An 18584-nucleotide genomic window follows, 5' to 3' on the forward strand; every position below is an offset into this window, starting at 1 on the left:
TGAAACCCTGGAGAGACATTGACTGTTGTGGTAGACAACTACTGAACTAGATGGTCTGGCTCAGTATAAGGGAGCTTCTTATATTCATAACATTTATTGTATATTTTAAAAATGAAAGCATTGTATCCCATCCCAAATATCAGACTGGGGGAAAAATACATATGGATAGGGATCCAGTCCTGAGAACCATAAACCCACGTACATAGTTTCTGATTCAGCAGGAAAGTCATCGTTAGAAGGGGGCCACCAAAATAGAAGACAAAAGTGGACACAGATTTACATAAAATATGCATATGCTGATTTAGTTGTGAGAAAGCAAATGCTAAAATAATTACTATAATTTACATACATCCCAGAGTTGTGTGGAAGTGTAACCTGGTGACTTGAGTGACCATCTGCCCAGGTGCTGAATGTTGATGGGGAGAAAGGATAACAGCAACATTCTACCACTTTTGTAACTGTGCAAAAAAATCCACTATTTGCAGGAGATGAATCATCTATCTGAAAGGGATGCATATTTGGCTCAATCTTACTAAAACTAGCAATGAGGGAACAATTTTTTGAGTTCATATATTAATGGAAATGTACCTGCTTTGTACTTACCAAATCAATACGTGAACCAAAATTCAGCTCTCCTTCAAAATTTATAGTACAGTGGTACCTCAGGTTAAGTACTTAATTTGTTCCGGAGGTCCGTTCTTAACCTGAAACTGTTCTTAACCTTAATCACCACTTTAGCTAATGGGGCCTCCTGCTGAAGCACGATTTCTGTTGTCATCCTGAAGCAAAGTTCTTACCTGAGGTACTATTTCTAGGTTAGCGGAGTCTATAACCTGAAGCGTATGTAACCTGAAGCGTATGTAACCCGAGGTACCACTGTAATTTATAGTAATATTAGCAAACATTCCACACTAGATCGTCTTCATGCCTATCTGCTCAAACAGCCTTACTTAAAGACACAGCAGTATTTTCACATTCCAAATGCATTGTGGCACCAGGAATAATCAAAATAAATGCTTTCAGGATGCCAGTAAAAACTATCTATATAGTATTCATTGCTTGGGAAGAGAAGGTGTACATGTACAAATGCATTGATGATCTTTTGCTCCATCCTGGCTCTTCTTCATTCACCTCACAGAAGCAATTCTCTGTTGCGACATTTGAGAAACAGAATGGAGAATGGAAATTACAATGTGAATGTTTGGATAGCTCCTGCTGGAGAAAGTGCTGACCTCTGACAACATTTCATTTGAACTAACCTGCTGAGCTTTGTTCTCCTTTATACAAAACTTTGCAAGTAATTTCTGCTCACAGGAAGTACAGCTGAGGTGACTACCAATACATAGTTTGATCAATTGCTCTGTAACAGGAATTATATCATAGCCAACCTCCATTAGATCAGAAATGATGGTTCCCAGCAAGCAAATTTCCACTTTTCAGATTCTGAAAGAAAATGCATTAGTGTTTCAGGGGATTTATTTTATTTTATTTTATTGCTGTATTACACATAAAATGTCAGCTCCCATCTTTATCTTCAGCAAATATCCACCTCACTATTATTTACTAATAATATTGTTAAATAAAAATGATGGTAGTGTATTAATTGTTATTCATATTGATAATATTCTTTACTTTCTAGGAGATATATTAAACTGGATCCATAGGAAATGGTGATAAATATGGGCAAAAAGGTGAGAATAATGTCCCACTTCTATTGGGTACCAAGTGAAGCAAGCCAGAAACTAATGTTCAGGTGAGCAATTGTATGGAATGAGTATTATTTTACACACAGACTTCCCACACACCGTCAGCATTGTATTGTCCTTTGGGTAGTTTTGTGACTTCCAGGGCAGTAGAGGACATAGCAGTGTTGCTCGAATTAAGTCACAGGGATATTATTCATATCTGGGAGGGGAAATGGCCGAGGCAGCACTTTCAGCCAGAGAACGCAATGTGTTTGCCACCCTAGTATTTATGGCTGCCTGTGGTGTGAATGTAAAAATAAGCAGAGACAGGTAGGAGAGATGGATGTGGGCGATGGGCCAGAACAGCAACTGTAGAGAAAGCAGAGGATGAGAAATACCTCTAGGCCGTGCCTTTGCAGGACAAAGACTTAACCCACTGTGAAATTACTCTTGGGTGCTGGTAACCACCTGTGGGTGCTATTGTTCCAAAAAGGGTGGCTCTGAAGCGGTGGCACATCCCATTTTGCCGCTTGAGGTCAAACAGGAAGTGCCGCCTTGCCCTTCCTGTCCCTGCTGCGGCTGCCTCGACCAACACAACTTCCCCACTCACTCTGCATCAGTGCCAATTGTGGGTGAAATCTCACCTGATTTCCACGAGATCTTGCACGCTCTGCAAGATCTCACATGATTTTGGCTGATACCAGTGCCACTTCTGAACCAATGGGTTTTCTACCCCATTGGGGGCTTTTGATAATAATAATAATAATAATAATAATAATAATAATAATAATAATAATAATTTATTATTTATACCCCGCCCATCTGGCTGGGCCTCCCCAGCCACACTGGGCGGCTTACAACAAAGAGGAAAAGTACACTAAAATGTCACATATTTAAAACTTCCCTGAACAGGGCTGCCTTCAGATGTCTTCTGAATGTCAGGTAGTTGTTTATCGCTTTGACATCTGATGGGAGGGCGTTCCACAGGGCGGGCGCCACTACCGAGAAGGGCCTCTGCCTGGTTCCCTGTAACTTGGCCTCTCGCAGTGAGGGAACCGCCAGAAGGCCCTTGGAGCTGGACCTCAGTGTCCGGGTAGAACGATGGGGGAGGAGACGCTCCTTCAGATATACTGGACCGAGGCCGTTTAGGGCTTTAAAGGTCAGCACCAACACTTTGAATTGTGCTCGGAAACGCACTGGGAGCCAATGTAGGTCTTTCAAGACTGGTGTTATATGGTCTCGGCGGCCACTCCCAGTCACCAGTCTAGCTGCTGCGTTCTGGATTAGTTGTAGTTTCTGGGTCACCTTCAAAGGTAGCCCCACGTAGAGCGCATTGCAGTAGTCCAAGCGGGAGATAACCAGAGCACGCACCACTCTGGCGAGACAGTCTGCAGGCAGATAGGGTCTCAGCCTACGTACCAGATGGAGCTGGTAAACAGCTGCCCTGGATACAGATTTGACCTGTGCCTCCATGGACAGCTGTGAGTCCAAAATGACTCCCAGGCTGCGCACCTGGTCCTTCAGGGGCACAGTTACCCCATTCAGGACCAGGGAATCCTCCACACCTGCCCGCCTCCTGTCCCCCAGAAACAGTACTTCTGTCTTGTCAGGATTCAACCTCAATCTGTTAGCCGCCATCCATCCTCCAACCACCTCCAGGCACTCACACAGGACCTTCACCGCCTTCACTGGTTCTGATTTGAAAGAGAGGTAGAGCTGGGTATCATCCGCATACTGATGAACACCCAGCCCAAACCTCCTGATGATCTCTCCCAGTGGCTGCATGTAAATGTTGAAAAGCATGGGGGAGAGGACAGAACCCTGAGGCACCCCACAAGTGAGAGCCCAGGGGTCTGAACACTCACCCCCCACACCACTTTCTGAACACGGCCCAGGAGGAAGGAGCGGAACCACTGTATGACAGTGCCCCCAACTCCCAGCTCCTCAAGACGGTCTAGAAGGATGTTATGGTCGATGGTATCAAACGCCGCTGAGAGATCCAGCAGAACTAGGAAACAGCTCTCACCTCTGTCCCTAGCCCGCCGGAGATCATCAACCAGTGCGACCAAGGCAGTTTCAGTCCCATGATGAGGCCTGAATCCCGACTGGAAGGGATCCAAATGGTCCGCTTCTTCAAGGCGTGCCTGGAGTTGTTCGGCAACCGCTCACTCAATCACCTTGCCCAAGAATGGAAGATTTGAGACTGGGCGATAATTGGCCATCGTGGCCGCATCTAAAGATGGTTTTTTAAGAAGCGGTTTAATAACCACCTCTTTCAGCGGGTCTGGGAAGGCTCCCTCACGGAGGGAAGCATTCACCACCCCACGAAGCCCATCGCCCAGTCCTTCCCGGCTAGCTTTTATAAGCCAGGATGGGCAAGGATCCAGGAGACAGGTGGTTGGCTTCACTCGTCCAAGCAGCCTGTCCACATCCTCGGAGGTAACAGATTGGAATTGATCCCACACAACTTGACTAGACAGGACTCTAGCACTCTCCCGCCCCGGCCCTGCTCCCACGGTGGAGTCTACCTCTTCCCGAATCTGAGCGATTTTATCTGCAAAAATCTTTGTGAAATCATTGCAGGAGATCATGTGGCCCGTACTGGGCCCCGATGTCGCAGGTGGTTCTGCTAAATTGTGAACCACCTGAAAAAGTCTCCTGCTGCTGTTTTCTGCAGATGCAATAGAGGCGGCGAAGAAAGTCTTCTTCGCTGTCGCTATCGCCACTTGGTAGGCTCGACGTTGAGCTCTAACCTGTGTCCTGTCAGATTTGGAATGAGTTATCCGCCACCGGCGCTCTAGCCGTCTCAACGATTGTTTCATTGCCCTCAGATCCATGGAAAACCACGGGGCTGTCTGGGCTCCATGCAATCGGAGAGGGCGCTTCGGAGCCAAACAGTCAATAGCCCTGGTTAACTCCACATTCCAGCGGGCCACCAGGGAATCAGCTGAAAGGCCATCAACATGGGATAAAGCATCCCCTACCACTCTCTGGAAACCATTTGGATCCATTAAGTGGCGGGGGCAGACCATCCGAATTGGTCCCACCTCCCTGCAGAGGGGATGGGTCGCAGAGAAGTCCAGTTGCACCAGGAAGTGATCTGACCATGGCACTTCTTTCGTTTGACACCTCTGGCAGCCACCTCAGTCTGCCTAACAGCAAAGATGGCTTTGGCCAAGATAAAACTTTACTCATATGAAGGTTTTTTTGGGAAGGGGGGAGCCAAATACCTTCTCCATTCTCCTTTACTATCTTTCACTGCCTGTTTGTATCCCTGGTAACAATCTCTCTCTCCACTCCTTCTCTGTGTTTACCCCCACCTCATATTTACCCACAAGATGGGGGGGGGGAGAAAGCGTAACCCTCCAATTAGGAGTTCATGATAAAAACAACTACATCTGGCTACATGATGACTTTTGAAGGTGGTAGGCATAGGTGCCTGTAGCATCCATGCCAAGGAGTGATTTGTGCTGTTTCTCTGAGGCCCACATAACCGGCTTCCTAGGTTTTGGCAGAGATATTGAAAGAATAAGAAGTACAGCATTAGAGCACTGGTCTGCCACAGGCTTTTCTTCTCTGTGCTTACTCTGATCATTCTCAGGAGGGAAGCTGTGTTTGACTTCTCGCTGCAAGCATGCCACCTATTAGGGACAAACAAAGACTGAAGAAAACAATCACTGCTCCTTGTGCAACCATAGTGACGTTATCAAAAAATACAGATTCGAGGAATAAAACCAGAGATGAATTTGTTTTATGGCTCAGCCCTGGCACCTCTTTTCAATATCTGGGCTCCAACATGTTAAATAAAATGGTTTAAAGTGTCTCCGAGCATGCTCAGGGTACTTTTACCTGACCATGCACTGAGTATCTACAGTGAGTCTTAACACATCAAGGATTATGAGAAAGTTCTTCCAAATCAGGGTTGCTTCTAGACAGATCTGAGCCTCTGCAACTCTTCCCCCGAAAAATTAACTGTATGGAGCTGCAGTGGTGGTAAATCTTAAAATGGCAGCACTGAATGAGATGGTACTCTTTTTTACCAAAGTTAAAAATCCAAACAGAAAACAGTGCAATGTTCAGAGAGACTTAACACTTCTCCAGTCCTGGATCTGTGTTTGATTGTGCATCATCTTTGCCTCTCACCTGACACTCATGAAAACGCTTGATAAGAATGTATGACAGATATAGAATGTTTTAATTTTGGAAACCATTGATCTGTTTTACAGTGACAAACTGCATTTGTCGGTCTAAATAATGTTACACATTTATCTTGACTTTGCCATCAGGCTATCAACACTCCAGTCACATGGATGGATCGCTCGGTCATTTTCTCATCTAATTCACAGGCCAGAGACTGATAGCACAGCCTTATGCATGTCTGCTCAGAAGGAAGTCCCACTGAGTTCAGCAGGACTTCTCCCCACCTCCTCAGAAAAGCATGTATAAGAATGCACCGTAAAGTAGTTTATGTCTAATCCACCCTACCTTATCAAACTTTGAGACTGGTCTGATAATGCACTTCATCTCCTTTCTTCTTTTTAGTCTCCTAATTTGCTGTGGTGTCAGTTTCTTGCTATTTATCTTTCGGGTCCAAATACAGAATAATAAAGTATCATGTCCTTTAGTCCTACTGTAGTGCTGCAAAAAACAATAACCCTTCCTCTGTGGTGAGCCAGACAAAGATGGCGAAGGATGCTAGAAGAGGGTCCCCTCCCACTCTTTAACATCCTGCCAGCAATGGATGTAATCAACAAACAGGTCAACTTCCAGGAAGATTCCCCATGCAATACATTACGGTTATTGTGCTCCATAAAGTACTACAGGACCAGGTCAATGTAGACTTTTTCTGGTTCCAAGCACTCCATCCTCATCTTCTGGATTTGGCCCTGTAAGAGCAAGAAAAAGTGTAGGGTGGGGAATGGAGGGCTGGTCATAAGCAAGCACAATTTGCACAAAATTGCAAGGCATCATTCTTAGCTTCCAGCTTCCTGACTTTGTTCCAAAACAGGATAGCCTTAGCACTGGTCTTACACTGGCATTGATCATCAAGTACATTAAGGTGTCAGTTGTTATCCCCCCCCCCGCCCCAGCTTTTGTGCAGGGTGAGGGGAAAGAAATCAAATGTAATACAGGAGCACTATAAAAAATAAGAGCCCTTCTTCAAATCACCTTGGAGCACAGAGGCTCCCAGCAGTGCAGGCGGCAAGTAATAGAATTAATTTGGTAATGAAATATTTGTTTCAATTAACTTTGCCAGCATCAGTGTTTCCAAGGACCCACTAGGGTCAACAGTAAAGGCCTGTTAATTACACGATGTTCAAAGCATCAAGGCTTTAAAGCAAATCCACATAAATATCACCGGTGCCACTTAAATTCGACTCATCGTCCTGTATGAAAGATTAACAAACTGAAGAAAAATCTACAGACAGGTGGGAGAAAGAGAATGATTGACTGCCCCAGGGATTCTCTTTGGAGCTCTGCAGATCCAGAAAGGAGAGTTATTACTACTCCACCTGTCCTTGCCTTACTATAAGCTAAATAGAAATGATAGGCTTGTTCACATGTTACACTAAGCGCACATAGAAGCTGTCTCTACACAGGTACAAGTGTTTGTGTGAAGGAGTGTACAACTATTTCTGCCCACCTCAACTAATGTGTGCACAGGTACACAGATTGTACACTCGTTGAATGTAACTCCTAAAGCCACAATATTTGTCTCAATTTCTTGGGTTGTTTTGAGTTTTTTGTAACATCAACTATCGCCAGACGCAGTGGTAGCCACATATGATTGGCTATTTGCATAGGACTACATTAGCAAAAAAACCATGCTAATTGGAGTTAATTCTGATTTCTAGAAGACTTTGCTAGATCCAGCTACATGGTTTTTGAGACCTACAAGCTTCTACATCTTCCACCCTCCTTCCACCCATTGCCTGCACAATTTCCTGTAATTAAAATCATTTGCAGTGAGAAGTGTATGGCTTCATGACAGCCTATTTGTCATGCTATGAAACTGACCATAAAAACAACAGGCTATATGACTTTTTTCCCCAAGTGACTTGCAGTAAAAAGTGATTTAAATATGTGAAGCTTTAATGGCAGAGAAAAAGCCCACATTGTGGTTTTCTTTTTTTTTAATCTCTGCTTGTAAAAAAAAAAAAAAAAGCGGAATATTCCTCATGTGAACCAAAGAGAGAGAAAGCAGTGAAAAGTTTGGTTTAAAGTACAAAAAATAGAAGCAGTTTCACCAAAACCTTTGTTGTGACAGTAGTAAAGAAATGCCTTTTGACACAATATAGACTCATATTATTCCATAGTTCATAGCTTTTTCTTCCTTGAATTCAAAGATTGCAAATTAAGCCAACGGCTTAATATAGGCAGATAAAATTCCCTTTTAACGTTACAAAGCTGTCTTTGATAATCCCATATTCCAACAAGATAAATTGAAATAGCTTCCTATAAAATAGAAAGCAGGGGGAGAGGGAGATCATGAATAACTAAAGGAAGTGTTTCTGGACTGACATGGTTCACAAGGCTTCTTTTCCGAGGAACACACTCAGTTTATAAGGCTGCAATCCTTTACTTATTTACCTGGGAGCAAGGCACACTGAACTCAGTACCATTTATTTCTGACTAGTTGCATGGTAGTCATATGTACCCTCCGGAAAAGGAGAAAACAAAGTTGCTTCTTCCTCCATGTGGCAGCCCTTGAGATATTTGAAGATGGCTATCATATCTCCTCTCAGTCTCCTCTTTGCCAGGCTAAACATACCCAGCTCCTTCAACCATTCCTCATAAGGTGAAATTCTTCAACAGTATGTCAGGAATGAGGCATTTGCAATGGCTATAGCCCAGCTTCCCCTTCTTCCTGCCACAGTTTTTTTTTACATGCTGTTACTGCAAGTGCCAGAATCAGTAACTGTGTTAGAAACTTGGCCACCATTTTCCTTCCTCTATTGGACTTAGTGTAATTCTGGAATTTTATGAAGGGAAGAAATGGTAGCAACTGCCACAAGATGGTTGAGAATCTTAAGAGGAATTGCTGAACAAAGTGTCATTCTTTTTCAGGAGTGGTAGTGAGGAAAGTAAAATCTCAGAGGGTTTTCTCAGAAACAAACTGCCCCCGAGACATTTCAGCTCAACTTTATCTTAGGACTCATCAGGGCACCACTGCATATAGTCTTAGAACTGCTATAGTGATATAGTCTATTGTACAGTGATCTCAGCAGTGCACCCCTGCAAAAAAAGAGGATATATTATCTTTGTACATGTTTTTTGATAGTCAAATTCACATTCATGGCCAGTGCTTTTTTCTAGAAAAGTAAGTGCCAGTACTCACCATGAAGTTGTTGTAGTATGAGAAGCGAGTGGGATTGTCTTGGAGAATATTTGCGGGGGGGAATGGTATTAAGGTAAACTTTCAAGCAGGGATAAATTTATGATCAGCTGTAGAAAGGATAAGCGAACTGAAGGAGTGAAAATAGGATGGAAGAATAAAAGGAGATGTAGCAAAACAAAGAAAATGATGTAGGATGTCAAAAAAGGTTAGGTTGGGAAGCCCAAAAAAGACTTTGATGGGATGATAATTGTATGTGAATATGTACTGGAAAATGCATCAATTTTTTTTTTTTTTTTAAAAAAAGAAGTTATTACAGTAAATGCCACACTTTTTAACAAAAAGAGGTGCTGGTACTGCGTACCCTTGCATACCCCCTGCTCTTGTATCTTTTGCTTCCCTTCTTTTGTATCTTTTGTTTCCCTTCTTCAAATCTCACAGTCCTCTTCCTTTAAAAAACACCTCTTTTAATATTTGGTAAATTGTTGCAATCTATTTGTTTCCAGTTTCCATTTTATCTTTAACAGGTATAAAGAAAAAAGAAAACAAGTAATCGCTTGACTCATAACAGGCAAAAGCACTGCCAAGGCTACAGCTTTCAAGAATGCTTATTAAAAACAAGGTTTGCTTCAAAGTACTTTACTTAGGGAAATGCATTCATTTTCCAAACGACGTACCATGGTCAGTAACAGTCTCTCCAGAAATACCGAGCTTCATTATATTAAAGCAATAAAGGGTAACATTCCTGCTGGCTTTGTGATAAAAAATGAGGCCGATTTAATGAACATTTCCCCATAATATTCAATCCTCCATGTTCATATTCAGCCACTCTCACAACCCTGCCTGCCCCGTTCTCCAAAGACTCCCTTTGCTTCTTTTAAAGAGCTGGGAATACTTCAAAGGAATAATTCCTCACCCCGTTTCTAAGTGCAAAATAATGTCCAAATGTGCTTAATGGTGATAAATCCAAGCTGCTCCTTTTTTTACTTAACCATGGTGGGATTTTCGGGAAAATGTCTCCTTAGCCTGTCTTGAGAGGCTCTCGCACACGCATGTGTTGCAAAGCCTTTCTCTGACTCAGAGCAAGAAAACGGTGTGTTCTCACATTTTTTATTATAAATTAATCATATGCAATAAATAAAGTAGACTTTCAAAAGTTGAAACCTAAAACTAATAATTGCCACATTTACATACCACTATCAAACATGAATAGTGGTGATTGTGGTCTTAATATCAGCCATTCTTCTTGGAAGCAATTAAACTTGGCACTGCTATCATTACCTAATGTGTTTATATCAGCTACTGTAATTGTTTTTCGAAAGCCATAAATTTCTCGAGTTAATTATCAACAAATTGGCATGCTTAATTAATGGGACCACTAATAATACACTCCTTCATACGTGTTTGAGTGATATGTTGTTAGCTGCATTGACACAGTTACGCTAATGATGCTTAAGTACAGTAACCTTGTTAATATCTGAAGCCTGGGTAGCGTTCTGGGAAAAGGGCTGGCTGATTTCAATGCACTAGTGGACTATATTTAATGAAACAGGACAAAGTTATTGCAGTCACTATATTAAACTGTTTATCTGATTATGCATTAACTCAGGGACTTTGGTGCTATGACATAAGAATGCACATAAGAATAGGAAATGTGAAGACCACGTGGCTTTAAGGAAGTCAAACCAATTCACAAGGGAGCTGAAATAATATAGTATCTTGTTTAGTGCAATCAGGACTAGAATTTCATATTTCCATGGGAGGGAGAAACTGTGAAGAGTTCGTGGTGGAGGGAGGAGATTTATTAGGATCATAAAGCAACATTATCAACATAGGACAAAGAGGCACCTTATTTATTGAGGCACCTTATTTACTGGGCAGCAGGATCCACAGAGGAAGCAAATTGGCCTCCAAGGAATGCATTGCCCGCTGCCACTGTTGCAATGGCAGTGACGGCTGTAGCACACTCCTTGGAAGCTGGTTCTGCCACCTCCTTGGCAGCATACCCCAGTGCTGCTTCTCCAGTAGCCTCTTGACAAAGGAGCCACTGCTGGTCTCCTCCCCTAGGCAGCAAATGGCAGGACTGCAATACCTCAAGGACCGCCTCTCTCAATATGAATCTACCCAGACACCAAGATCATCCTTTAAGGCCCTCCTTCATGTGCCATAATAATAATAATATTAATAATAATAATAATAATAATAATAATAATAACAACAATAATAATAATTTTTATTTATACCCCACCCTCCCCAGCCAGAGCCGGGCTCAGGGTGGCTAACACCAATAATATAAAATTACAGTAAAAACATAATACAGTGGTACCTCAGGTTACATACGCTTCATGTTACAGACTCCGCTAACCCAGAAATAGTACCTTGGGTTAAGAACTTTGCTTCAGGATGAGAACAGAAATCATGCTCTGGTGGCTCAGCAGCAGCGGGAGGCCCCATTAGCTAAAGTGGTGCTTCAGGTTAAGAACAGTTTCAGGTTAAGAACGGACCTCTGGAACAAATTAAGTACTTAACCTGAGGTACCACTGTAGGGGAAAAAGAGAGGAAGGGAAAAAAACACCAATTTAAAATACAGGTTAAAATGCAATTTAAAATGCAGCCTCATTTTAAAATAGCTGATAAATCAAAACCATAAGGGGAGGGAAACATAAGGGTCAGACTGAGTCCAAACCAAAGGCCAGGCGGAACAGCTCTGTCTTGCAGGCCCTGCAGAAAGATGTCAAGTCCCGCAGGGCCCTAGTCTCTTGCGACAGAATGTTCCACCATGTCGGGGGCAGTACTGAAAAGACCCTGGCCCTAGTTGAAACCAATCTAACCTCCTTGAGGCTCAGGACCTCCAAAGTGTTGTTATTTGTGGACCTTAAGGTCCTCCGCGGGGCATACCAGGAGAGGCGGTCCCGTAGGTATGTGGGTCCTAAGAGGTCTGGAGGGTGGAAACATGAAAATGGGCCTTTTCCCCAATGGCTCCCCATTTGCAGGATCCATGGAGGTTCGGCTGGATGCCAGGTGAAAAGAAGAATATTTCACATATTGAAAAAAGAACAATTGGACATTGTTTGCTTGCAAGAAACACATGTGACCAGGCTCCATAGAAAAGTGTTAATAAACAAAAGATTAGGCCAAGAATTTATCTCTTCGGACCGAGTTAAGAAAAGAGGAGTGGTGATATATGCAAAGGAGAGCCTGTCACCAAAATTTTTATTTAAAGATGAACAAGGAAGAATTTTGGCAATTGAGATACAACACCAAGGAGAGAAGCTTTTGATATTAGGAATTTATGCACCAAATGAGGGGAAATCGGAATTCTACAAGAAGCTGCACGAGAGCATGCTGGATTATCTGGACTATGATAACATCATCATGATGGGAGATATGAATGGGGTCGTATCAACCAACATGGATAAGTCACAAAGTCAAAATGTAACAAAGGATGGCAGACTACCAAAGACCTTTTTTGAACTAACTGACAATATGGACTTGATTGATATTTGGAAAACAAAGAACCCCTTGGGAAGAGAAGGAACATTCTTTTCTGAAGCCCAACTGACATGGACAAGAATCGACCAAATATGGATATCTAGAGGTCTGGCACCTAAGATTAAAAAAGTGGAAATCTGCCCAAAGACCTGCTCCGACCATAATGCAGTAAAGATGGATATGAGATTACTACCAACCGGCTCCTTCAGATGGAGGATGAATGACAATTTGTTTCGGGATCAGGAGATCATTAAGAAGGCCCAAAAAGCTTTGAAAGATTATTTCGAGATAAATTTGAACACTACGGTGGAAAAAAGAACCATCTGGCACGCAAGTAAGGCGGTGATGAGGGGGTTCTTGATACAGCAGAATGCGGTAAAGAAAAGGACACAAAATGAGAAAAAAGATAGAATTTTGGAGAAAATTAAAGAATGTGAGAAGAAATTAAGGACAAAACCGAAGTCACAGCCGATCCTGAGAGAAATTAAACTTTATCAAGCACAATATTCTAAATTGATAAATCAGGAAATAGAGTGGAAAGTTAAATTAATGAAACAGAGAACATTTGAATCGGCGAATAAATGTGGGAAACTGCTAGCTTGGCAGTTGAAGAAGAGACAAAAAATGAATATAGTTACAAATTTAGAGATTGAAGGAAGAAATATACAGAACCCCGAGGAGATTAGAAAGTGTTTCCAGAGATACTTCAAACAACTGTACACTCAAGGGCCACAAGATGAGGTTGAGATAGAACAATTTTTGATAAAGAATGGACTACCAAAACTGTCACAAGATAACAGATCAATCCTGAACTCCAAAATAACAAGACAAGAGATTGAACAAGCCATCCAGAACATGCAATTGGGCAAATCCCCAGGACCTGACGGCCTTACCTCCAAGTACTATAAGATATTGAAAGACTATCTGATACAACCATTGATGGAGGTAGGCAACGAAATTTTGGAAGGGAAAAGGGCGCCGGAAACGTGGAAAGAGGCTTTCATCACGTTGATACCTAAATCAGAAACTGAAAAGACACAACTCAAGAACTACCGTCCCATCTCCCTTTTAAATGTGGATTACAAAATCTTTGCGGATATTTTAGCAAATAGATTTTAAAAAGTTCTAAATGAAGTAATTCATAAGGACCAGGCAGGCTTTCTCCCAGGCAGACATTTGTTTGCTAATACAAGGAATATTATTGACATTTTGGAACTTCTGCAAACAAATATTAATACTAAAGCTGTCTTAATCTTTATAGATGCGGAGAAGGCCTTTGACAACATTTCCTGGAAATTTATGAAGAAAAATTTGGAAGGGATGGGAGTGGGACGGGGATTTGAAAATGGGATAGATGCAATCTATTCAGAACAAAAGGCTAAACTGATAGTTAACAATGTGGTGACAGAAGAGCTCAAAATTGAAAAAGGAACACGACAAGGCTGCCCTATCTCCCCTTTGTTATTTATTTCTGTCCTGGAGGTGCTCTTGAACATGATTAGAGGAGACCGGTTGGTTGAAGGAATACGGGTCGGAGCGAAACAGTACAAACTTAAAGCTTTTGCAGATGACCTAGTTTTGACTTTACAGGAGCCAGAATCTAGTACGAAAAGAGTATTACAATTGATTCAAGAGTTTGGTTGGGTGGCGGGATTTAAATTAAATAAGCAAAAAACTAAGGTTTTGGGGGAAAAACTTGACAGTTACAGAGTCAGAAAGGTTTCAGAAAGAGACAGAGTTGAATGTGGTTAAAAAAGTAAAATACCTAGGGGTAAATTTAACAGCAAAAAATTTGAGTTTATTTAAGGACAACTATGAGAAATGTTGGTCAGAAATTAAGAGAGATCTAGAAAGTTGGACAAGACTGAAACTTTCCTTGTTAGGCCGAATTGCTGCTATTAAGATGAATGTATTGCCAAAAATGTTGTTTTTGTTTCAAACTTTGCAAGTTGTGGACAAAACAGAGTGCTTTCGGAAGTGGCAGAGAGATATTTCTAAATTTGTCTGGCAGGGCAAAAAGCCCAGAATTAAGTTTAAGATATTAACTGATGCGAAAGAAAGAGGGGGCTTTGCCCTGCCAGACTTAAAGTTGTACTATGAGGCCGCAGCTTTCTGCTGGCTAAAGGATTGGCTACTTCTTGAGAACACTGACGTACTAGATTTGGAAGGTTTTAATAATGCTTTTGGGTGGCATGCATATTTATGGTATGACAAGGTTAAGATCAATAAGACTTTCAAGAACCATATTGTCAGAAAAGCAGTGTTTAATGTCTGGATAAAATACAAAGACTTATTGGAAAATAAAACTCCAAGGTGGCTTTCACCATTGGAAGCTAAGGCCCGGAAAAGACTCAATATGGAGGCCAAATGGCCGAAGTATTGGGAAATATTAGAAAAAGATGGAGATAATTGGAAATTGCAGAGTCAGGAGAAAATGAAAGACAAAGTGCGAGACTGGCTACATTATGCTCAGATTAAAGTAGTTTTTAAACTTGACCAAAAGCTAGGATTCCAGGTGGAAAAATCAAAGCTAGAAACGGAATTGTTAGAGCCTAAGACTAAAGTACTTTCAAAAATGTATAACTTGCTGCTGAAGTGGAATACACAAGATGAAACGGTCAAATCGGCTATGATAAAGTGGGCACAGGACATTGGATATAACATTATGTTTGAAGACTGGGAGAGGTTGTGGACTACTGGGCTGAAGTTTACTGCATGTAATGCTTTGAAAGAAAATGTTATGAAAATGATATATAGATGGTATTTGACCCCAGTCAAACTTGCAAAAATATACCACTTGTCTGATAACAAATGTTGGAAGTGTAAGGAAAATGAAGTGTAAGGAACATTCTTTCACCTCTGGTGGACCTGCCCTAGAGTGAAGGCTTTCTGGGAAATGATATATAATGAGTTGAAAAAGATATTTAAGTATACCTTCCCTAAGAAACCAGAGGCCTTTCTTTTGGGCATTGTCGGCCAGAATATGTTAAAGAAGGATCGAACATTTTTTATGTATGCAACAACAGCAGCACGGATACTTGTCGCCAGGCATTGGAAAACACAAGATCTACCCACACTGGAAGAGTGGCAGATGCAACTGATAGACTATATGGAACTGGCTGAGATGACTGGCAGAATCCGAGACATGGGAGAGGAGACGGTGGAAGAAGATTGGAAGAAATTTAAGATTTATTTACAAAAATATTGTAAATTGTATGAATGTTAAGAAGGATGCTAGAGTATAAACAACTGGGCACCATTGAGTTCAAGGAAGTGAATTATGAAGATAAGATAAATTTAAGAAATGATATATTTTTGGAATATGTTGGTTATATCTAAACTTTTTAAGATTTGAATAAAACGATAGTCAAAATTAGAGATATAACATTGGAAAATTAGTTATGAAGATTAAAAATAAGCGGATAAATTTGCTGAATAAAATTATAACCAGGAACGCAGGAGCGGGAGATGTGAGGGAGTCCAAAGAAGTGAAAAGATCTATGTTAAGAGATGTGATATTGTATTGTTTTATTGGCATTGTGATTTAAACAAAAAATTGTTAATAAAAAATATTTTTTTTTAAAAAAAAGAAAACGTTCCTCTTTAACAAGACCTTTGGCTGATTGACATCCAAAGCTCTTTTAGAATATGTTGCGGAACGAGGGATTATTGGGTTGTCTTTGTTTTTATTATGTATTTTGTGTTTTTTATATATAGTTTTGTGTTGTGAACTGATTCACTAGATCATGCTCCCTTCAGAAGCCATGGTATCTGGCATATTAAATGCTGGCAATTGAGGGCTATGCAATTGTATGGCATTTCAAGCAGAAAATAAAGGGCTCTGTTTGTCCCAGAGATGTTTGAGGCATTGACCCATCTTGGCAATGGTTAGTGGTTTTTCTGCTCCATCATGCACACCTGAGAAGTTGCCCATTCATCTCAAACGCTGAAGGAAACCATGGCTGATTTGCTCCACCATGCTCATTTCCTGCATTTTCATCCTTCCACACATCACATTTAATAGCTGTTTAACAGTAACGTTTATTTCTTTTAAGACTTGCTTTACAAAAGAGTGTGTGTGTGTTATTTTAGTTTCATAATACATTACTGTAGAAACAGAAGCATGGAGATGGTCATGATGGCTATAAATTACTTCCAGTATCAGAGAAACCATGTTCAGCTCTGAATCAAAGGCCATACAATTGCTATGCTACTGATGCCATTAGGAAGGGGCTGATGGGGTGTCACTCAATTAAGTTCTAGTTAAACAGCCAAGCATGGATTGGATTATGCAGAGCTGCATTTTATATCCCTTCTAGCAAAGGCAGGTGGGAAAGGAACTCTTCTGCTATGGATGCAAAATTGTCTTGCACTGAAGAACATAATGGTCTTTTCCCCACTGAGAACATTTTCTTTTTAACACAAAACACCAAAAATTAAGTTTAAGTTGGGGAAAAGTAAAGAAATACTATTTTTTTTACCAATGTGAAAAATTTAAATTTTATATGTAAAACATGAGAGATGATAGATATAGATAGATAGATGATAGATAGATAGATGATAGATAGATAGATAGATAGATAGATAGATAGATAGATAGATAGAGATAGATAGATGATAGATGATAGATAGATAGATAGATAGATAGATAGATAGATAGATAGATAGATGATAGATATTTTACATATAAAATTTAAATTTGACTAGTGCCTAATGCAAATAAAGTTTCTACCTATTTATGTAAAACATATAAATAATACTCAGATAGCTCCAGCAAGATATGCTAGTCTTTGGAAACTTTAAGGATCCTTGAGCTATTGAACTTCAATGCAGCCTAATTGTAAGCTGTTGTTTTTGCCAGACTCTTCTTGAATGCCTGCAAACAAGCAAAAAAGAAAATGCTTTTAATCTTTGACAAGTACCTATTGTTCCCCCTACGGATTATATTGCATTATGCTCTTTCCTTCTTATTTGTATTTGTTATATTTTCTTTTTTAGATTCTAAGGTTATTTCCAATATGAATTTTTTAAAAAATTAAATGAAAACGGACTGCCTTTCTTTTTCAGTAGGCAGCAGCACAAAATTTAAACCAGGACAATATGTTCTTGTCCTGTCATAGAATGGAAGCTGAGAGGTAAATCTACTCTCATAACCATTTTATTCCATTTTCAAACAAAACGCCAACATTGATGGAAAAGCCACCTAATGTAATTTTGCTGGCTCACACAAAAATGGGGATTATAAATCAGCTATTAAATAAAAAAAGTCAGGGGGAAATGAAGTTTTTCCTCTATTACACCTACACATTTCAGTCATCTTTTGATCGCTAATGTCAGCATGAATATATGCTCTCAGAACATTTATCGAAAACTGAAGATTTTTGAAATCTGTGTAGCATTGTGTTCTTCAGCTTTTTCATTGACAGCGTTTCCTCAAATTAAAACCTTGAAAAGGGCCATTGCCAGCAGCCAGCCGGCCTTTCATGGCTTCTAGAAGTGAACAAGAAAGAACAATCAAGCTAAAGGGTCCCCCCCCCCACTCCAGAATATTGAAAATTAGGATTGCCTTGTCTGCTAAATCTTCCTCACAGAGGAATATATTACATTGTATGAAGAGTGGCACGAGTGATTAACCCCCCTCCTTTGTTGATAGCATTGGCAGCCTATATGAGAAGCACATAGGGAATGTGTAATGTGTGATGCCTTCTCTCTCTCATGCCTTCTCCATGGCATGAAAACTACTTTAACTAATGAAGTTCTTATTGACAAACAAGGTAAGGCTAAGCATGCATAAATGAAATAATTGTGTGTTGCTTCCCTTTTTATTCCTACCACCTCATCTCCCCTTTCTTTGTTTTTTGCCTATATTTCAGTCCTTATGTCCCAACTCACTCACCAAGGTCACTCAGAGGAGTGGTGAGATGTCTTCCATGTCACAGAGACCCAACTGGCCTCAACCAAAAGTTGGGCATTTTAGTGTCTCTGCTCCCGTACTGTGGAGTATTCTTCCCACAGGGATTCATCAGCCATTCTCATTTTTGACTTTCATGCATCTCTTGAATACATTTTCA

General features: G+C 40.8%; 1 long non-coding RNA gene across 1 annotated transcript; it reads right to left on the minus strand.

Moving 5' to 3' along the window:
- Positions 1-980: 980 nt before the first annotated feature.
- On the minus strand, positions 981-6548 carry LOC309330960. The gene is made up of 3 exons (XR_014151665.1): positions 6171-6548; positions 5272-5326; positions 981-1443 (listed from the first exon to the last, which is right to left on the minus strand). It is a non-coding gene; the product is annotated as an uncharacterized lncRNA (long non-coding RNA).
- Between the last annotated feature and the right edge of the window lie 12036 nt (positions 6549-18584).

The sequence above is a fragment of the Podarcis erhardii genome, assembly GCF_964252035.2.
Source record: "Podarcis erhardii genome assembly, chromosome: 1".
NCBI lineage: Eukaryota > Metazoa > Chordata > Lepidosauria > Squamata > Lacertidae > Podarcis > Podarcis erhardii.